Source organism: Oncorhynchus nerka, linkage group LG20 (genome assembly GCF_034236695.1).
Source record: "Oncorhynchus nerka isolate Pitt River linkage group LG20, Oner_Uvic_2.0, whole genome shotgun sequence".
Lineage (NCBI taxonomy): Eukaryota > Metazoa > Chordata > Actinopteri > Salmoniformes > Salmonidae > Oncorhynchus > Oncorhynchus nerka.
Genome location: NC_088415.1, coordinates 23,520,471 through 23,535,069, shown reverse-complemented (window position 1 = coordinate 23,535,069; position 14,599 = coordinate 23,520,471). Strand labels below are relative to the sequence as shown.

General features: G+C 44.9%; 1 protein-coding gene and 1 long non-coding RNA gene across 6 annotated transcripts in view; both read right to left on the bottom strand.

Moving 5' to 3' along the window:
* Nucleotides 1-14,599, bottom strand: part of LOC115102091 (IQ motif and SEC7 domain-containing protein 1-like) — a 236,841-nt gene that overhangs the window by 52,048 nt on the left and 170,194 nt on the right. The gene's annotated exons all lie outside the window — the stretch shown is intronic.
* LOC135562867 (uncharacterized) lies at nt 1,268-14,484 on the bottom strand. 2 transcript variants are annotated; one of them, XR_010460144.1, is made up of 3 exons: nt 12,815-14,484; nt 4,721-11,282; nt 1,268-1,789 (listed from the first exon to the last, which is right to left on the bottom strand). It is a non-coding gene; the product is annotated as an uncharacterized LOC135562867 (long non-coding RNA). The 2 variants fall into 2 exon arrangements; XR_010460143.1 differs by lacking the exon at nt 12,815-14,484 and having other exon boundaries at nt 4,721-12,260.

The following is a 14,599-nucleotide window of genomic DNA, read 5'->3' as shown; positions in this document are numbered from 1 at the left end:
GGGCTTCCCCGGGGAGAGAATTATTGCTTCCTTTGGCCCCTTTTCATCTGGGACTTCAAACGGAAGATTGAGAGAGAAACAGAAAGAGGGAGGGAGTCAGAGAGACACAGAGCAAGAGAAATAGAAGGAAGCTCACAAGGAAAAAAACGTGATTTTTTTTTACCATGTGTGTCTGTGAGCCTAGCTGAGTGGCGGGTGGGGAACATAATGGTTATAGAGACAGCAGATGGCTGTGCTGCTGCAGGAGGAGGAGGGCAGACTGACTAAGGAGCAATTTCAGATGGAGCAGAGACCCAGACCCGTAGTGCTGCTGAAGCCCCACAGCTGACAACACATTGTACAGCAGCAGACACCCAACTCAATTGACAGGAATGACCTGTCACGCAGTCTTTCCATTGTTTAGAAGTCCTGTTTAGTTACGACCCGACAGTAAACAAAATGCCCACACCAAGAAGAAAAACGGTATCAAAAACCCACAACTTCTTAAACGGCTTTCAATCTATTTTACAGGCTCATTACGTTGTAATTCAGACGTGTTGGTAAACCCAAGGCGAGAGCATCTAAGCTCCGGCATTTTGAAATGAGTCCAGAATATTATCAAAGCCCCTCGGGCTGCAGCGGCAGTCAATACTTTCATCACAAGAGATACTAAATAAATAAACACAATCCATGCTGACATTCGTTTGGAAGGGAGATTTGAATTGATATGAGGGGAGGATTTCATTACGGTCTGGTGGTCCAGTGGTGAGATGGAAAGCTACATTATCAGAGCCACTTAGATTTGTTAGAAATGATTACGGGTCTGGAGAATATCACTTGATTTCATATGGTTGATTAACACTTTTGGGGAGTGAGTTTAATATGCAAGGACAAGCATACGGCCTCAAGCAAGCGGAACTTTTGGTAATATCTGTATAAGATCAGGACTGGCTCAGTGTGGCTCAAGTTCAACATTATTGGAACCATTTATGTAGGACCTCAATTGAAAACATTGATAAGCAGTTTGTCACGTAGAGCAGGCCAGAAGGCTATACTGGAAAACCTGACCTCTATCACGTAGAGTAGGCCAGAAGGCTATACTGGAAAACCTGACCTCTATCACGTAGAGTAGGCCAGAAGGCTATACTGGGAAACCTGACCTCTATCACGTAGAGTAGGCCAGAAGGCTATACTGGAGAACCTGACCTCTATCACGTAGAGTAGGCCAGAAGGCTATACTGGAGAACCTGACCTCTATCAAAATAAAAAGATGGCGGAGACGCAAAAGTTCTTCTGTGCTTCAGGGTGTTTATTTATATAGTGATTCCGGAACAAAAACAACAGTACTGCCATCAAACATATATCTTATGAGCCAGCTTAAAAAAACAACAACAACGGGGCCTCCCGGGTGGCGCAGTGGTTAAGGGCGCTGTACTGCAGCGCCAGCTGTGCCATCAGAGTCCCTGGGTTCGCGCCCAGGCTCTGTCGTAACCGGCCGCGACCGGGAGGTCCGTGGGGCGACGCACAATTGGCCTAGCGTCGCCCGGGTTAGGGAGGGCTTGGTCGGTAGGGGTGTCCTTGTCTCATCGCGCACCAGCGACTCCTGTGGCGGGCTGGGTGCAGTGTGCGCTGACCAGGTGCACGGTGTTTCCTCCGGCGCATTGGTGCGGCTGGCTTCCAGGTTGGATGCGCACTGTGTTAAGAAGCAGTGCGGCTTGGTTGGGTTGTGTATCGGAGGACGCATGACTTTCAACCTTCGTCTCTCCCGAGCCCGTACGGGAGTTGTAGCGATGAGACAAGCTGGTAGCTACTAACAATTGGTACAACAATTGGATACCACGAAATTGGGGAGAAAAAGGGGTAAAAAAAAATATTTAAAAAAAACCACAACAACAATGCTACCCCATCCACAGCTCAATCCAAAATGCCTCTCCATGAACTGAAAGAACAATTAACACAAATTAATTAAGCAATTACCTAGTCAAACCTACATTTTCCATTTAACTAAACATACTAAAGTATATACATTGCAACATGTTTTTTTAAACAATATCACCACATAACATTTGCAAAATAACATCACTACTGACAGTGTCTTTTAATATGTCCATTTACATTAATGAGCCATTTGGGACAGGCACTACAAAGTCAGCCCGATTCCCTTTGGTCGGGTCCTTATCCAGCATACCTGGAAGCTTCAGAGATAGAGACGAACAGAACAAACAAACAAACCGCGCTCATCCACAACATAGATAAGTATAATGCATCTTACTTATACTACAAATGAACACTGACAAGTGTGAAATGTATGTACTAAGACAGAAGTTAATTTGTGTGTCGACCCACATTGTTAACTTATAACGGAGCAGGGAGGAGTGATGAATGTGTGTGTGCGTTAAAGAACCAAATGCTGCCCGCGGCCAGTGACGGACTTCTACGTCACACAGTTCAAAGAATGACAGCACTATCTAAAAATGAAGAATGCAAAATGCAATTTCAAAAGGAGTACCCCCCCCCCCCCCCGAGATCATGGTGTTTGACAAGGATCGATACCTATAACCTCTATTATTTCTAGTTTATATTAATGATCTGCATCAAAACGACATTTTCAAATATGTTTTGCTGATGATGCAAGTGTGTTCTTCCCCACAGCAATGTCAACTATCTCACTGAATAAACTGCTGAACACATCCAAACACTGTTAAAACTGAGTACAAGGAAAGTGAACAAATATGTATAGACTTTAAACACTGAACAAACCCTCTGTGTCTACCTCCTGCTCCATCTCTCTCTTGCTCTGTGTGTATATGTCGGAAAACCTTTATATCCCCTCTGCCCGTCTCCAAGCGTCTGCACAGCTCTCTCCATGGGAATGATGTCATGGTTGGGAATTCCAACAGGGGGCCCTGTCTGTGCTCATAAAAACCCCTCTCTCCCCAGCTCACTGCACATGGCCTGACTGAATTACAGCTCCCAGTCCATCACCCTCTCCTGGCCTTGGCAAGAATAGCGGGTCTGGGACATCACCACTTTATGGCATATTTTGTCTGAAAGGTTAGTAGCTTCACAGACCATTTCCATATTTCAGTCTAGCACTTCACGAATAATACTGAGTTATGAATGCCTTACATTCAGAAAATGTTAGAAAATATAAATGAAAATGGAAAACGGCACCTAGCTACAGTGCTGCAGATTCCTGAGACCTCCAGTGTTTTTCCATTGAAGCGATAGCTAGTTTCCTGGAGACCCACTCACAGCGATTGTATTGTATACAAAAGAGTTGTGCTGCACTACTCTGTCTACATTATGTCTTGCACCATTTCTCATATCTGCGTTCTTGGGAGGCCAAGCCAAAGCCAGTGAGCACTGCACCAGAAAAAATGATCAAAATCAGACTATCTGCCCGGTCTGGAAGCAATTAGCTTGGTGATGTCATGGTTTGATACGGCAGCGTTTTAACAGAAGTAGGGGCCCGGGATATTTGGAGTGAATTGTTAGGAACTCGTTCAAAGTAAGAAACAAACACATTTTTCTGGGGAATAAAGGATTCCTGTGTCTAATCGGGAGCTGGAAGCAGATGTATAAATAGGTTGGACTGACAGTAATGAAAGGATATGCAGCGTTTCTCATCAAATCCCATCCTGGCTGGCAGCGATGCCAGAACAGATGTGTTACCTCTGGATCTTTAGGGAACCATCAAAGATCATCAGACACCAGCTAGTGATGTCTGAAGGGCCTGTCTTAAAAACGTGTCTCTACATCCATTAGTAATGCCTGAACTCTACATTTAGAATAGGGAAGCGTGGCAGTCATGTTGTACGGTTCCAAAGAATAGGGACAATATATTGTATGTGACAGTAAGCAAAATAGACGGGCTGCTTCTCCTCCTCCTGTTTCTCGCTGCAGCAAAATAGCAGTTTGATTGCATCAATTAAAAAGGCAAATAATTTGTTTAATTGGCCGCCAGCAGCACTAAGGTTATTCTTATTTTGCACCCAACCAATTATGCAGAGAGGGCTGCTACGCCGAGCTCTCTCTATTGATGATCTCCCAACCTCTACTGTGCTGCTCATTACATTCACTGTAGTGAGCAGATAGTAGAGTTAAATGGAGTTAAAGATAGTAGAGTTAAATGGACAAGAATGGAAAGGCGACAATTCAAAATAAGTCAAGTCTACAATGCAATCCTAGGCCTGTGCGTTTGTACATGAGTTCTATTTTTACTGCAACCATTTTGTTAGTAACATAAAGAGAGAAAAAAGAGACCCTATTTTTCCTGTTATTGCGAATAAAATGCAGCCGTGTAAAGTGGAGCTTTGTTTGTCCGTGCATAAATGTTTACCCTCCAGTCCTCTTCACCATATTTCTCTGTGTTCTCTCTAAGCCCCACCCCTGAACAAAACCACACTACAACACAGTGCTGCCATGCTAAAAACAGAGCCATGTGAGATCAGAGGTGACACACTACACTATGGTAAACACACTGTCAGAGAAATTAACAACACACCACTGCCTCTACCCACAGAGAACTGGTACTGTGGTACAATACCTCCCACTGTAGACTGTGGTGCTGTTGTTCTGTACATTACAATGACAGATTACAATCTTCTGGTAATGCCACATTTTGCAACAAAATGACTAGTAGAATATTGGCTTTCTCTAATGCTCAGTGATGATATTACACTGCAATGGGCCTACTTGGAGGGCAAAACAAGGATATATGACACAATACTAGTATTACCTTCCCCTTTCCTTTCCAGTTAGAGTATCCCTCATGATCGGCCATGACATACAGCACTGTGCTCAGATTACCAACTGTGAGTGACCACTGAGAATATAAATACACAAGATGGCAGCTGAAGTGCATGTCATGGCTTTGCCTCCGACCACTGAAACAGGCTAAATAAGGATTGGGGTGTAGTAATCTGATCTCAGATCTGTGGTTAAGGGCTAGTGACACAGAGTGCATGACACAGCTGTCCCATAGATAGACACACAGGTCCTGCAGTGTGCCTCTACCCTCCAGATTGATAGGGCCATCTGCTGGCCAGAACTGACATTGGAGTCATCTCTGTTGTCTCTATAAACAGTCATACATAGCGACCCTGAGGGAGAGCTGAGCTATGACCATGATGTCATAAGACAATGAGGTCAGCCATCTCAGTGAGAATGGGGTCAAGAGGTGAGACAGTTATTGAACGATTCAAGGGATGGAAAAAGAGACTGACCTGCTTTTACGGGGCATATTTGTCCATGTCATGTTGAGGTGGTCAATTGATATGACCGCTTATGATTCACAGAATGCATGATGTTTATTCATGTTGAATTGAATCAAAACATAAAATACCAAACATGCAGGCCAAACAAGTCTCATCATATTTTCTGGGAATAGAAAATAGAAGTTCTGTTACGTCTGTCGTTGAATGAATGAAACCAAAGCGCAGCATGGGAAAGTGTTCATGATATTTAATACTGAAACACCGACAAAACAACAAAATATAAAGCAACGTAAAGTTCTGCGGGGCTATACAGCAAAAACAACATCCCACAAACTAAGGTGGAAAACAGGCTGCCTAAGTATGATTCCCAATCAGAGACAACGATAGACAGATCCCCCTGATTGGGAACCATACCCGGCCAACAAAGAAATAGAAAACTAGAATGCCCACCCAAATCACACCCTGACCTAACCAAATAGAGAAATAAACTGGCTCTCTAAGGTCAGGGTGTGACAAGTAGTCAGTTGCATTACTGCATCTCACAACAACAAAAGGTGATGTAAAAAAAACAGCATCAAAAGGAACCAACATTTGCTGTAAATTTCAAACACATTTCTCCAGGAAAAAAACAGAAAACTTCTCGACTTCCCTTCCGCAGCCAAACACTGTGGAGCCCTTTGAACCAAACAACAGCTCTGTGCTGACATCTACTTGCTGGTCTAACGACACCATGGTGACCAATCCATCATCAGTCAGACTTCCAGTCTGTAAAGCGGAGGCCAAACGTTGTAAAAGACGCCTCCCTCGCCTCTCCTTCCTTTCTCTGGCTCCAAAATTGATTTTCAAAGGCTTTGATACATTGGTGGGTAAAAACTGTCTGCTTCTGACGGTTACAAAAATAGTTTGAAACCTGATCATCTATATTCCAGACGTAAGCTGTGTGAGTGAAATGCTCTTAATATAATAACTGGCCTGTTTGTTTTGGGCGATTGACAAGTACATCTGTCTATTAAATCAAATCAGACACACAAGAGCAAAGTGAAATCTAATGATGTTGATTTAACAAATTGACTGTACGGCTCACAATAGCATCTGTTGCCAGTTGAATTAGTTTGCATTATTGGTCAGTCGTATCAGAGATTAGACAAACTTTCTGTGAAAAATACACAATTATTTTTGTAAGGATGTACGTACGACGTAAGTATTACAAGGAGGTTGAATAGTAAGCGAGAAAGAGGGGGAGAACGAGAAGCAGAGAAAGAACTAAGGGGGGCAGTGGGGTGAAAGGGTCAAAACACCTCAACAACAAATCCTCTTCATCCCTCCTCCCCACTCTCTGTCATCCGCCTAACCCCCTCCCTCACTCACCTCCCCAACCACATCCAGCTAATCACTTCTCCAGACAAGACGTTCCCTCTGTGTCGTGTCCTGTTCTCCCTCTCTCTATAGTCTGCTCTCTCAGCCCTGGGGTTCTGCTGGAGGCCTGCTAGATCTACTTACCTACTGTGTGCTCCCTTGCCCTCGTATGTCCTGGCCTGGTAGTACCCGCTGTATCTCTGTGGCATCCGAGCCCCGCGGCCAGAGACACTGGTGCTATTGAGCCCAAGAAGAGCACCTCCCTGCCTCGCCGTCTGCACTGGCGCTGCCCATTGTTTGAGTTGGCACGGGGCATAAAGTAAGCCTTTCTCTTGCTGCCTGCCTGCCGCATCGTACATTTGACATTTTTGATTAGGGACAGAAAAAACAAGGTCTGCCCTGTGGCGAGGCTAGGCGATGTGTCAAGCTGTCAAATGGCCAAATAATATATATTATATACTGGGTGGTTTGAGCCCTGAATGCTGATTGGCTGACAGCTGTGCTATATGAGACCGTATACCACGGGTATGATAAAACATGTATTTTTACTGCTCTAATTACGTTGGAAACCAGTTTATAATAGCAATAAAGCTTTATGGTATATTGCCAATATACCACGGCTAAGGGCTGTGTCCATGCCATCTGCATTGTGTCTCGCCTATGAACAGTCCTTAGCCGTGGTATATTGGCCATATACCACACCTCCTCGGGCCTTGTTGCTTAATTATACCATCTTCATTTTGAGAAAAACTCACACACAGAAGTTGCAGACTGTTTGAAACTCACACACAGGCAAAGGTTGAGATTATGAGAGCTGTGCTGAATGACTTTCTGTGCTCCTTCTGAAACGGAGAAGACTGATGATTTTTCACATCAACGACCTTCTCATTTGGCCGTTGACAGTAGTACAATAATTCATTTCACAAAGTTGTTTTAGGCAAAAGTGCTCTGTACTAAATGATTAAGGCCAGCTGTGGGAGTGACAGCAGCCACGGGGCTAGTCGAGATAATAACCGAGAAGGTGATTAGCACTGAGTGACATCATCACCTAAGAGATCTGCTACAGATGGAGAGTTAAGCTATGGATTTAACAGGAGGAAATTAATGTCATGCAAATGGTGGGAAGGCTGAGATAAGGAACACCATATCACTGTGATTTGAGAGGTACAGTAGATCTCACCTTGAGGAAAAGGGGAAGGGCTCTTTTTATCTTCCATACAATATTAACCTCACTTGCCAAGCTTCTAGATTCTCCTATAGTGATGTCAGACACCGTTGTTAAGAGGCTCACACAACAGTGAGGCAACAGAAGTATTCTGATTCTAATCTATGAGTGGGGATCCTAAAAGGTGTGTCCAGTAGGTCCTCATATAATGATACTGTAAAGAAAAGAGTAGCATGAACATAAAATATAGGCCTAAAGACAGGCTTCTATTGGACAGCCAGATAGCTACAGTTTGTCCGCTAAAAGCATTGTGGTGGATTTCGGGGAAACTGCAGCGTCAGGCCCTCAAACATTTGTTAACTGAAGGAAATCCTAATCGGTTTCTAACCTCTCTTTTCCAAAACTCTGCAAATCTGAGCGGAAAACAACAACTAAGTCCAAACCCCTGTCACAGAATGTACCTCTGAAAACTGTCAGCCTATCAGTTTACTGGTGACGGTAACCTGGGAAGTTTGAGCTTTTTTTCAACTGCAACGGGACCCGGATCATTAGTATTTAAATATTAATTAAAAGGTTTGCTTGAAAGCATCTCAAAAATGAAGGGGAAATTAGGAGATACATTATTCATGTCCTGAAATACCTCCATTTGTAAAGCCTTGGGTTTGTTGTAGCTAGCAGTGGACACATTATACTGTAGGTCACTGTGTAAAACATGGAAACAATGTGTCCTTTGAAAAAACATATTCATGGGCAACTAAGATTTAACCAGTCATACTGTCTTTCATTTTTGCTTTTACTAAATGTTCTTATGCTCTGTGAAAATGAGAAGCTAAGCCAACTTGTCTTCAGGTCACGAGAGTGTTGAGAAATATTTTCATGTCGTCAACACATTCCAGTGGAACCAGACATCCCGTGTGTACAAATTCCATTCATACTTCATCTCCAGCAAGTCTTGAAAGAGTGCAAGTCAGCACATCTACTGTCACTCCATATTCATAAAACCCCCTCCAAGCTGACAGGAAGGAAGGAACAGAGACTTTTTACGAATGTGAGAACTTCATCTCATGACCCGAGCCACGGGCAAGGAGAGGCAATGTATATCATAAATGAATTATACAGCACCAAGTTTAATGTTTCAGTCGCTGCTTTTGATAAGGTTTGAGATGGTGCTAAATCATTTACTAGAGAGTGAGTATGTACTGTAGAACACATGGATTCCTCTACCATTTTCAATGACAAATGACCCGACACGCTTACTTTGTTTTGTGTCCATTAAATCCATACAGAACCAAAATCTCCTGGACCTCATCTAACATCCTTTTGAAAGCCAATAGGGATAGAATCCCTTGTTCGGAATGGAGCGAGAATATTTTTCTTTCATTTATTACATTTATTTGGCAGGGACACTGTACAACAAAACATACATCTCAGAGTATGGGAAGTGATGCGTTGCACCAGATTTAGCTGAGAGAAAAAAAACTGGATACACAACATTCACACACCCACAAGACATCAAGCTCCAAACCCAATTAGGCCCTGCAGAATGAGGGGAAAGAATCACAGTCATTACTGAGACACGTATTACAACCAGAGAGCCAATCTCTCCAGTGTCTTGGCCTTATTCAGGCCACTGTGATATACACTGAGTATACCAAACATTAAGAACACTTGCTTTTACATGACATAGAAGGTGAATCCAGGTGAAAGCTATGCTCCCTTATTGGTGTCACTTATTAAATGCACTTATAATCAGTGTGGATGAATGGGAAGAGACAGGATAAAGAATCATTTTTAAGTCTTGATTTACATGGATTGTGTATGTGTGCCATTCAGAGGGTGAATGGTCAAGACAAAATATGAAGTGCCAGTTTGAACGGGGTATGGTAGTAGGTGCCAGGCGCAGCGGTTTTTGTCAAGAACTGCAACGCTGCTGGGTTTTTCACGCTCAACAGTTTCCCATGTGTATCAAGAATGGTCCACCACCCAAAGAACATCAGCAAACTTGACAACTTTGGGAAGCATTGGAATCAACATGGGCCAGCATCCCTGTGGGACGCTTGACACCTTGTAGTCCAAGACCCCAGGAATTGAGGCTGTTCTGAGGGCAAAAGGGTGGGGTGCAACTATTAGAAAGGTGTTCCAAATCTTTTGTTCACTCAGTGTTTGCTCCATAAGGCTTAGTGTCTTATTGACTGCCTGCACAGTCCTGGTCTCTGTGAATTACTCATTAGAAGCCCTCAGGCCCAGCTCTCCCAGCTTGCACGATAAGATGAGGATAAAACACTGGTCATTCCAAGGGTAGTGAGCCTCAACCGCAGTCTGAATGACACCAGACCAGTCAGGGGATGCACAGTTGGAGGAACTGAGGGATCTGTGAGGGAATATGAGAGAGGGGGATGAATTTCACTCCTGTGTCTCTCTGGCTCCTTTAAATGGAGATGTGTAGGTATGGGTGGAGTACAGTGAATGAATTGAATCATAAAAGACTGGTTGATGATTTTAAATTAGCTTACTGTTAAAGTGGCTACCACTGTAAAACCCAAACTGAATTTGGTCATCAAACATAAGTAGTGATTCTAATCCAATGAACTTCCTCCAAACTTGAGCTGGTACACAGAAACATCACATGCACAGCTCAGGTGGGACTGTGCTTGCACACCAGCCTTGCTGACAGTCAGGATATGACCCTTTCCTTTCCACACACGTGTCCTATAGACATATACCAGAAACAAATAGCTGAGAGTCAGTCTTTACTGCCAGGAGAGCTGAACAGGAGGACCCGTGTGAGGGTGGGATTCAAAACTCTGTTAATTCTGACTAATGATCGTTAGGGGAATACTGTGTCTCATTACAATCTCTAGCTGAAAAACAAAACTCAATTCACCCTCCACAGACAACAAGACAACAAAGAATGTGTTTATGGCAGAAAGAGGGAGAAAGGCGAGAAAGAGAGAGAGGGGAGGGGGTGAGAACGAGAAGTGGTTAGTATGAAGAAAGTATGATGAAAGCTCTGGCCTGACAACACATAGATACAAACCATTAATAGATGATGACCCTGTAGTGTGCCAACCTCCATTCTGTCAAATGACTGATGAGAGAGATACCTCTCTTGGCTCTGTGTGTTTAATTTGATTTACCGAAGGCTCCTGTCCGGTCCGCTATAGGTTTATTTGAAAAGATGCCAATAGGGTGCTGCCGGCTGCTGAGCAGGATGAATCACCCAGGAGCTCTGCAGTGAGTCAGAAGGGAGAGACAGGGCTGCCCTGGTCCAGCATAGACAGGACAGGGGGAACAATCATTGGTCTACAGAGAGAAACAGCAGAGGACACAGGAGCCACAGATCTACAGTCACTGTTTGGACAAGAACAGTTAAGTTAAATAAACGTATACGCACACACAAATAAACACTTATCTCTCTTTCTCCCCTCTCTTCTCTCCCTCCAGGAAACATTAATCCGTGTAACCATGAAGTCAGACAACAGTGCAAAGCAGCAGAGCCGGTACACCTCCGTACTGTACGATCCATGGATCTGGCAGCCTCTGCTCTCACCTGTAGAGACACTCTGGAGACACGGTCTGCATTCCTCACTGCCAAACACCGACTGAGCCAGCATGTCAACAACACCGCTTAAACCCCACTACTGCAGCCACACACCGACTGAGCCAGCATGTCAACAACACCGCTTAAACCCCACTAACGCAGCAACACACCGACTGAGCCAGCATGTCAACAACACCCCTTAAACCCCACTACTGCAGCCACACACCGACTGAGCCAGCATGTCAACAACACCGCTTAAACCCCACTAACACAGCCACACACCGACTGAGCCAGCATGTCAACAACACCCCTTAAACCCCACTAACGCAGCAACACACCGACTGAGCCAGCATGTCAACAACACCGCTTAAACCCCACTAACACAGCCACACACTGACTGAGCCAGCATATGTCAACAACACCCCTTAAACCCCACTCCTGCAGCCACACACCGACTGAGCCAGCATATGTCAACAACACCCCTTAAAACCCACTACAGCAGCCACACACCGACTGAGCCAGCATATGTCAACAACACCCTAAACCCCACTACAGCAGCCACACACCGACTGAGCCAGCATATGTCAACAACACCCCTTAAACCCCACTAACGCAGCAACACACCGACTGAGCCAGCATATGTCAACAACACCCCTTAAACCCCACTAACGCAGCAACACACCGAATGAGCCAGCATATGTCAACACACCCCTTAAACCCAACTCCTGCAGCCACAAACCGACTGAGCCAGCATATGTCAACAACACCCCTTAAACCCAACTACTGCAGCCACACACCGACTGAGCCAGCATATGTCAACACCCCTTAAACCCAACTACTGCAGCCACACACCGACTGAGCCAGCATATGTCAACAACACCCCTTAAACCCAACTACTGCAGCCACACACCGACTGAGCCAGCATATGTCAACAACACCCCTTAAACCCAACTACTGCAGCCACACACCGACTGAGCCAGCATGTCAACAACACCCCTTAAGCCCCCACTAGCCAGCACAGCAACACTTAAACAACTACTGACTGAGCCAGCATATGTCAACAACACCCCTTAAACCCCACTAACACAGCAACACACCGACTGAGCCAGCATATGTCAACAACACCCCTTAAACCCCACTAACGCAGCAACACACCGACTGAGCCAGCATATGTCAACAACACCCCTTAAACCCCACTAACGCAGCAACACACCGACTGAGCCAGCATATGTCAACAACACCCCTTAAACCCCACTAACGCAGCAACACACCGACTGAGCCAGCATATGTCAACAACACCCCTTAAACCCAACTACTGCAGCCACACACCGACTGAGCCAGCATATGTCAACAAAACCCCTTAAACCCAACTACTGCAGCCACACACCGACTGAGCCAGCATATGTCAACAAAGCCCCTTAAACCCCACTACAGCAGCCAGGTAGCTACTGCTTCAACCAGACATCAAACTCACACTGCCAGAAAAAAAAAACAGATACCTTAAAAACAGATACCTTAACAGATACCTTAAATACCTTAAATGAGCCCACCTACCTGAGCCTCCATATATCTGCCTCCTCTGTGTCGAGTCACGAGCAGAGAAATGGAGAGAGAGAGGAGAGAGAGAGATGGAGCTGAAAGCCCCTGCACTATAAGGCAGGCTCTTTGATCTACATAGCGCTGAGGTCGGTAAACAGGCTGTTAGGCTAGCAGAGGAGAGGGGGATCGAGGTGGGATATAGTGCTGTAGTGTAGGCTGCCTGGGGTTGAAAGACATAGAGCACCAGACAGGAACCTGAACGTCAATAAAACAGGAAGGCTCTCCCTGCACTTCCCCCCCCCTTCCTTCACTTGCAATCTCCCTCTTCTCTGTCCCCTTTATACCACTCTCTCTCTCTCATACACTCAGCCATTTTTCTCTCCCCATTCATATCTCTCTATTTCAGTGCATTTATTCAGCTGTTGTGTTGATCCCAGGGCTCAGTGGGGACGTGTCCAGAGTAAGTGTGTTGCAGCGCTGCAATGTCACCACTGCCTCTCTCGCTCATGACCAGGGGAATCTAAGCTCTGTCAGCGACCACTGAAACAACTCAATTATAATATATACTGAATGAATATGTTCTGGCTCCCTATACTAAACATTGTATTACAATCTTTATTGGCTTGTAATAAACATTGTATTTCGATCTCAACTGGTTTGAATGAAACCACTTCTGTAGTGTATGAAAGGAAATTAAAAACTCATCACTGCACGTGATTGCACCATCTGAAACGGAAACTGTCGACATGGTGAGCGGAAAGCGCTGTCAGTATCATCAGCCTTCTAGGAAACCTCGTGTCTTGTCCATGCCTCACCAGACCTCCCGTCTTTCCTCTGGGCCTCGTGTCTTGTCCATGCCTCACCAGACCTCCAGTCTTTCCTCTGGGCCTCGTGTCTTGTCCATGCCTCACCAGACCTCCCGTCTTTCCTCTGGGCCTCGTGTCTTGTCCATGCCTCACCAGACCTCCAGTCTTTCCTCTGGGCCTCGTGTCTTGTCCATGCCTCACCAGACCTCCCGTCTTTCCTCTGGGCCTCGTGTCTTGTCAAGGTCTTTCCTCTGGGCCTCGTGTCTTGTCAAAGTCTCACCAGACCTCCCGTCTTTCCTCTGGGCCTCGTATCTTGTCAAAGTCTCACCAGACCTCCCGTCTTTCCTCTGGTCCTCGTGTCCTATACCCCTCAGCCCAGTCCTCTTGGTCTACGCTGTGCTGGTCTACGCTGTGCCAGAGACCACAATACTCTGTCAGCACTTTGTTGAACACAATGGAAACATCCCTCTCCAAAAACTTGCCTAAATGTGTCAGCTACTCGATGCATTTATGTTAAGAATGTCTGTCTCCGAGAGATTAGTATTAATCAATCAAATGGCTTTAATAGACTAATCTGTGTCAATTACAAAACCCATCTGTAACTTTGGTGTACTAAATCATATTCATATAATATTTCTTCCAGCAAAGCTGCTATGTTCCTCTCTGCTCTCAGCAGGAGCCCCCCATTATCTCTGAAAATAAGTAAGTAAATGCTGCCTATAAATATCTATAGAAACTACCTTGAGAGACGCCAGGGCGAGAGCGGAGAGAGTGAGATACTCTGAGGGAATCCATACAATGCCAATGTCCTCCCACATTCCTTCATCTCTTATTTTTCTGCCCTCCAATGGTTTACAGTGGAATATACAGTAACAGTCAAAAGTTTGGACACACCTACTCAATCCAGGGTTTTTCTTTAATTTTACTATTTTCTACATTGTAGACTATGAAATAATGTAGTAACCAAAAAAGTGTTAAACAAATCAAAATGTAT